The sequence below is a fragment of the Idiotropiscis lumnitzeri genome, chromosome 22, assembly GCF_059441095.1.
Source record: "Idiotropiscis lumnitzeri isolate Australia: NSW breed Sydney's pygmy pipehorse chromosome 22, RoL_Ilum_1.0, whole genome shotgun sequence".
Lineage (NCBI taxonomy): Eukaryota > Metazoa > Chordata > Actinopteri > Syngnathiformes > Syngnathidae > Idiotropiscis > Idiotropiscis lumnitzeri.
In genome coordinates this window covers 2,182,176-2,189,788 of record NC_142412.1, presented here as the reverse complement: position 1 = coordinate 2,189,788, position 7,613 = coordinate 2,182,176, and the positions used below count along the sequence as shown (strand labels likewise).

General features: G+C 40.9%; 1 long non-coding RNA gene across 1 annotated transcript; it reads right to left on the bottom strand.

The window, feature by feature from the left end:
• Positions 1 to 5,822: 5,822 nt before the first annotated feature.
• On the bottom strand, positions 5,823 to 6,627 carry LOC148316129 (uncharacterized). The gene is made up of 3 exons (XR_015840283.1): positions 6,563 to 6,627; positions 5,937 to 5,979; positions 5,823 to 5,863 (listed from the first exon to the last, which is right to left on the bottom strand). It is a non-coding gene; the product is annotated as an uncharacterized LOC148316129 (long non-coding RNA).
• Positions 6,628 to 7,613: the final 986 nt, after the last annotated feature.

Genomic DNA, 7,613 nt, shown 5'->3' with positions numbered 1-7,613 from the left:
ACAATTCAATGAACACAATTGTGGTAAAATTGTTGTAGCCCGCCGGCTGTGAGCCTTTGTTTGAATTAAAAATAGTAAATATATAATACGAGATGGTGTAAGAGGGCCAATGCCTCATGCAGGTAAAAAGCTCCCAGTTTCGAATTTTATGCCTCAATGTATATTTCCCAGTATGAATGGAAGTTTTCTTACCTCACAAAACTTGATGTCACGTTGCTTTTTAAAAAGGAAATGGCGCCTTTCTGAGACGGGGTCCGCTCAGCAAACACTGATTGCACCCCCTCAGCGCCCCCCCCCCCACCCCCCCCCCCCCACCCCCGGATGGGCCAACTGCTGCTTCGGTTATGTTAGGCACCCCACTTGTCGCAGCTTGGCCGCAGCTCAGAATTCAGAATGCAAACAATGCAAAAAGAACAATTACTCTCCAATAATAACCAAACGTTTCCAATGTAAATTTCCACCTTTCCTAGCGTGTGGCATGTAACAGCCAGGAGCACAGAGTGTGACCGCAGCCTTCGCTCAGTTGCAATCCGCAACTGTTTTTACTAAATTATACTATACACTTAGGCACTTTGAATATCTGGTTATGCTTGTCGGCTTGACTAATGCCTCAGCAGTTTTCCAGAGTCTTATAAACGACGTTCAACAAAACATTTTTTACATTTTGACGTACTGCACGGTGCCCTTTTAACGAATCTGATTGAAAATTGGCTAGAAAAGACTCAAGACATTGCACACCAAAAAATATGTCATCTGGTATACGAAAAAAGTGCTTTGACAGCACCAAAAATAAATCAGTAAATAATGTAGTGTGATTGAAGACATAAAACAATAAAAACATTTGTCATACTGGAGCACATGAAAAAACAGAAAAGGAAAACGTGATTACAACAAGGCCTTTTAACGTATCTGGGTGCAAAAAACCCCCAAAAAAACCCACATTAGACAGATGTTAAATTACATTCAATGACACTGGCGCCACGCTCGTCTTTTATTGAATTCTGAACTGGACTTTCTGGGACGTTGGCTCTTAATTTATTTGTTTCCAGAAGTGAAGATAATTTGGGTATTTATTATTTGTGGAGAAATGTTAATAGCAGGTGTTAAGCACGAGCATCTGAAATACTTTGCTTTCCAATTGAGTAAAATTCACCCGGAGCTCCGTGCCCGAGTGCCGATATATCTCCCACTCTCTCTGTGGCCTAAATCGGATTTCAATTATTTGTGGGCCACGTTTGATTTTTAAAATCTCGAGCGTAAAATTGTAATGATGAAAACCACTCAAAACAGACGATTAATTGCTCACGTCTCCACATCTACAAGAGCTTCCACTCCCTATCGAGGTCACCAAAAGTTATACCCAAAAATTCACTAAAGAATCTAAATTGTCTTTGATGTTAAACGTCGCCCCAAATCGTGCCCGGGGGAACGTGCTCTTCTTCGTCTCAGATGAGATGCATTCAGGCACACAGACACATTTTCAGCACTAAAAAACCAAACTTTTATCAAATGTGGCTCATTTTTGTCAACGCTAGTTAAAAGTGACGTCTTCTCTGTCGCGACAGGACCTGTGAGGCCCACATAACCATCAGTCCACTGGCAATCCAATTATAAAGCGGTCGGATACAATGTTTCAAAGTTCCCCGCTGGAAAGGGGACTTAGAACAACACCCCCGCGGTGGATCCTGAGCCGAACGTCACTGGGCCGGGGTGCGCCCTAAATACTTCAATTAATATATAGAGATGTTCATATAGAACTCTCATGGTGAAAATAAAATAAATGCTCCAGAAATTGCAAAAATGTTATAGTGAAATAGTGGAAAGGAATAAAAAAAAAAAAAGTTGTTCAAATGTTTTGAATTTCAGTCTGAGGCAAAGCCACAGTTGTTGGATTACAGGGATTCCAAACAACCTATGGCTATCACCAATATAGGGTTTCAAAGTTGGTGTGGTGTTGTGACTCCATCGCCACGACACCCTCTTGAACTTTGTAAATGGGAATGTGGCTTTGTTAAAAATTAACAAGTCATGTCAAATGTTTTTTTTTTTAACTTCCGCTCTTAAAACTTTTGGGGGTTTTTGAGTTGCACAAGAAAACTTTGAAGCCTTCTCCTTCACCCGCGGGTTCCGTTTTCTCTCTCGCTACAATTTATTAAAGCACCAAAATGTTCCATCAAACCACGATTTCTAGCATAGCGCTAGTTAGCTCTAGCCTTACAGACATTACTCCGACTTTTACCTGCTGGTATGAAGCTGGATATACTGTATCTCGAAAGGAGATACTGGACAATCAAATTAATGACTTTCCGACGTCGCGGTGCGCCGATGGCTTTTTCCCACGACTTGAGTGTGAAATTGTGCCGTGAAGTTGTCACACGTCTATAGGTCAAAAAGGAAATTATTATTATTATTATTTTTCAGATTGTTCGATCCTGCCCCGATCCACTCGACTGGACCGACAGATGGTTCGGAAGAAGTACATTTATACAAGTAGTGGCATCTCGGATATTCAGGCCCTGAAGACGGCTGCCAACTTATTTTTGATCGCAGTGGTAGCGCCACCAACTGGTTAAAACAAATACAAATTATTTTCGTTGCGGCGCTGCTCAGGAATCGCAATCATATTGTTAAAATACTTTGTAGTCTATTCAAGATGGTAAGGACGAATACAGGAAGTCCTTGAATTATGACGTACTCGACCTGCGACGTTTCGACTTTGCAACGACCGTGCCTCGTCTGACATTTTAGGTTCGCACTGCAGGCAATGACCCAGAATGTATTTTTTTTTGCTCGTGTGTGACCTGTATCTTTTTTTTTTTTCTCTTTTTTTTTTAATGACAGTCTGAACCCGCGCCGCGTCCGCCAACAGCCTTCGTGTCCGTGACAGGCTGCGATGATTAGCTCGCGCTGTACACATTTGCTATGAGAGGCATTATCTCATAAGGGAGTACCAAGCAATAACCGTCTCTCGGGAAAAGTAGAAAAGTGACAAAAATGCTTAAAAAAATATACAATATATATAGCAGCTTTAGCCCATGAATGAGGTGAAATTAAAAAGTATAATTTTCAATCGGATTCGTTAAAAGGGCACCGTGCAGTACGTCAAAATGTAAATTTTTTGGACAAGCTAGATAAATAGCCGAATAGAATCCAAGACCTCTTGGTTTTGCCTCAAAATAATTGTCTGCAAAGCAGTCTGTGCCATCCGCATCATTGATGTGCAGGAGTAGCTTGTTGGTAATTGACGGAGTGCGGCTCATGACCGGCTCGGATCCGCCACTTCCCGCGCTGAGAGGGAGGGAAATACTGGACAATCAAATTAATGACTGCCCAGGCTTCAGGATGTCTTTTTACACTATATAAAGGTGGAAATGTACGTTGGAAACGTTTGGTTTAGCTGTTATAATTAACTGTGGAATTGAGTGTGATTTTTTTTTTTTGTGGAGGGGGGGTGTGAAAGGATATTTCACTTAAACATGGTTCACAGTTGTTTGTGTAATAATATTGAATGTGTTGCATGCTAGTGTTTTTTTTTCACACACAGGGGCAATTCTATGAGGACCTGCGCCTCTTTGACCACCATTTGTCCAAACATCCAAGAAAATAACTTGTATTAGCTTTTACCAGTTGGTGGCGCTACTACTACGATGTAAAATAAGTTGGTATCAGAGCTTAACGAACCGGAATTGCATATTGACTGTGTGTGTGCGTGTGTATGTTTATTCTTACGCTGAAAGAGACATGAGGTGTTCGAAAAAAATAAATGATTTTTTTTTTCCCGGTCAAAACTACCCCCATCCTGCCGCAATTTGATCCACCAATTTATACTCGTCAGGGACCCCTCTTGGGACTCCAATTGCCAGGATGGCAGAGCGGTCTAAGGCGTTGCGTTCAGGAATTTTAAACCAATGTAACCTCAAATTAGTAATCTGACTCCAATTTGCGACCTTGTGCTCTCCGCATTTCTTAAAGAAATCAGCCACCAAAGGGGTGCAAAAGAATGACCCCTGTAAACATGCAAAAAAGGGCAAAAGTCGGACTTTCAAAAATTCATAACTCACTTCCTGTTCATATTAGACGTTAAAATATCAAATTTTTCGCCTTCTTCAGAGTGTCACATGATGGTGTCTTGTGGCCCGTCTTTATCAGCTGATGTTCCATGAGGGCGTGACGCCACCGCCATCGTCATGTGAAGACGCGCTATGAAATCTGGAAAAATCAAGTGAACCAAGACAGCAAATGTACCTTTTATTTTTTTATAAAAAGCGCCACCTCTTTTTTCATATACTTTTGAACTGTATTTTGCATTCTTACATCATTTTGCAGGTGTCCGAGCATTTCTGAGAATATTGTTGAAATTATTTTAATGTGTAAAACGATGACTCTTGTTTCTTCGGTGTTGAAAAAGGAAACGATGAACTTGTGGCTGCTTTGTCAAATGTGGTTTTTGACCTACTAGCGACTGAAAAGCTATTTGAGCACTATCTTCAGATCCAGCTTCAGGTCCGTGCACGAGCATGCTCTTTGTTCTCACGAGCAAGTCAATGCAATTGAGCGATTGGCTCTACAAAGAGCGTACGAGTACAATAGACATGAGGCCTGAGGTCACGGACGCTCAAGGAAACGAAACTCGGAGCTACGGATCGATCGTGTACTCAAGAGGTCAGCTGTTGGCACTCCGACGACATCTGCAATCAAGAAGTGTCTTCATGACTAAAATACGGCAGAGTTGCCTTCAAAGAATGCAACCTTAGAGAATCTGAAAAAGTTCCTCAATTAGTAAAATACAATACAATACAATTTTATTATTTTTTTGCACATTCAGAAGATTATAGTAACAAATTTTAGAGCAAATGTCATACAGCTTGTTTAAACAACCGCCTCTAAGAAGGCACCTTATGTCAGAGACGGGCGAAGTCCCTATTGTTTTCCCTCTTCCCCTGGGAATGTATTGCAAAGATATACTTACAACATGACACACTGTGTGTATAGTCTGCTATTTTCGATTAATGTTTTGTCCATGAGCAGATGAAACCCACATGGTCATAAATTAAGCAAAAAGTTGCCTTGAGGTACACCCTCGCATATCCATTTTCTCGCACTTGTCCTCATTCGAGTCATGGGTAAGCCGGAACCTACCTCAGCTGACATTCGGCGAGAGGGTGCGGTATTGGAGCCCACGCTGGAGAGGAGGCCGCCATCCAGGCAACTGGTAATGCTATCTTGACTGTGTTTGCTTTGTTCTTGCTTTGGCTCAATGGTGACTCCTTTCTGTTGCTAAGCTAAATGCTATTCATTTGGACTTCAATGTTTCTTAGTTTTCATCAGATTTAGTCATTAGACTAGAAAACTCAAAATGGTAAATGGGTCGTGCAAAAATAAAAGCACACAAGCTAAAAAAAAAAAAAAAAAAAAACAGAAAAAAACATCTGTTCTGGCCTGTTGTATCTATCTGTGCTGCTGTTTTTTGTTTTTTTTGGGGGGAGGGGGAATTACCCCCGTCAAATATTATATTGCATATATTGTACTGTGTACTGTTTGTGCATTTTTAACCGGTAACTTCCGCAGACAAGGCGTTAAAAAAATATAATACTTTTTTATAAATTTCCACATATTCGCCTAACATGCTGAGAGCACAAAATATTTGTCAGTGCAAAGAAGTGCGCCAAACTTTTTAATGGTTTCAAACAAGTTTAAAAAAAAAATACAATGACCCTTGTTGAGAATAGCTTCAGCTTTGCTACAGCGGCTGCACTGAGGCCGACAGAGTGAGGCTCCAGAGGACAGTCAAAACAGCGCAAAGGATTATTGGCTGCCCGGCCCGCCAACATGCCGCCCAGCATCACAAAGTCCGCTCCGGCCCCTGAAGGACGTCAAATGCGCTCAAAAAAAAAAAAAGGGGCTAGTCGTTGCATCTCATTGATTTTGTGACTCACCAAAAGCTTTCGAGACGTCTCCCGGGCAAGTGCATCCCCCATCCTGTGTGAGAGACGACATGCTTGCTATAAATAAACCAGTGCTTCTCAAAACCATTTGGAATTTTTTTCTTTTCATTCCTTAAAATTTTTTTTTTTTTTTCAAAACATTCAGCTCTTGTTGCTCGTCAGTTTGGAAAAATAGTTGCTACCAAAAAAAAAAAAAAATCCTGTTGTGACAGAATAACAGGTGTAATATTACAAAATTGAATTTTTGAAATTCAGATTTAAATGATGAATTTCTTAACTCACTAAACTCTGAATTTAATTTCACAATGAGAAATTTGAATTTGTGGAAAAATAAAATGTAGTATGATTACCATTTAACACAATGAAATTTCTTTGTTCTACCAACATTTTTTTCCCATGAAAAAATATGACTTCATAAGATTCAAATTGTTTTTCTGACTGTTAGCATCACATTCTTGTTTCTCAACAATGTGCAACATTTTCATTTCTGCGGCATTTCAGGGTGCCCTTTTTTGAACGAGTGCTAAGAAAAAAGAGGTACTCCTTAAAAAATATCCTCGGACCCCAAAAAGTTGGCCTTTAAACAATTGGGGCGCTCCTTCCTAATCAAAGCTCACAGAGATGATGTGGCCGTTGAGTCCGTGGGCCGCGTCGGCGCACTCGATCACCGCGCTGAGCTGAGGGTAGCCCACAATAGAAAGGTATCAGGAAGCCGGCCATGGCCCTCGAGAAATGTTAAAAAAAAGCAGCTCTGGTTGAGTGTTTCACCTCGCTTGCTTTGGGTGAGGTCAAATTAAATTGCATATTTTTTAACAGAAGCTGCTCTTTAGTCTCGTGTTGGATGGTCATCTTTGTCGCAATTGTGCAAATCCGACCTAAAGGGATGTGGAAGGGGATGAAAGATGCCACCCCGAGAATCCATCTCGCGCCATTATTGTTAATGAGAAGCCGTTCTGGTTTGCCTTAAGTGCTAGACGAGGGGTTAGCAAACCATTTGATTGGTGGGCCACAATGGGTTCTAAAATTTGACCATGAGGATGTCGCCTGGTGACTTCCCTGCAGTGGGAAGTGGAACAGCAGATTCGGGGGGCCACTCGGCCCACCTCGCGTCCGGGGGAAGGCCGTCCTCTTCGGCCTGACTTTCACGGATGCCGGCCTGTCTCCTCGCATGCTAGCTCGCGCATGCCAGCTCGCGCATGCCAGCTCGCGCATGCTAGCATGCGCGAGCTAGCATGCGCACAAGTGACATTTTCCCTCCAGGAATTTATTTAAAATGCTACAAATAAAAACGGATGAAATAAACAGTACAATATTTAATTAATATTCAATGTATTAACAATATATTTACATTTGAAACATTTCTATAAATAAAACAATTCTAAGGATTAACTTGAGTGAATTTCCCCACTATCATTAGTTTTAAAATGCAAAATAAATACCAGATGAAAAAGAATGTACAAATGAAATAAATAATTTAATTGGACTGAATGGGAGATTAGCCACTGTTTTTTTTTCAAGACGCAAAAACAGTATGTCTCGTTTAGTGAATCATATTTAATGCACTTACAATATATTTACATATGAATGATGCAAAAAACAATTCAAATCAGTTGACCTGGGTGAATCTAAAATAAAAAAAAACACATCTTTGGCTGTTTTTTTCCCCCT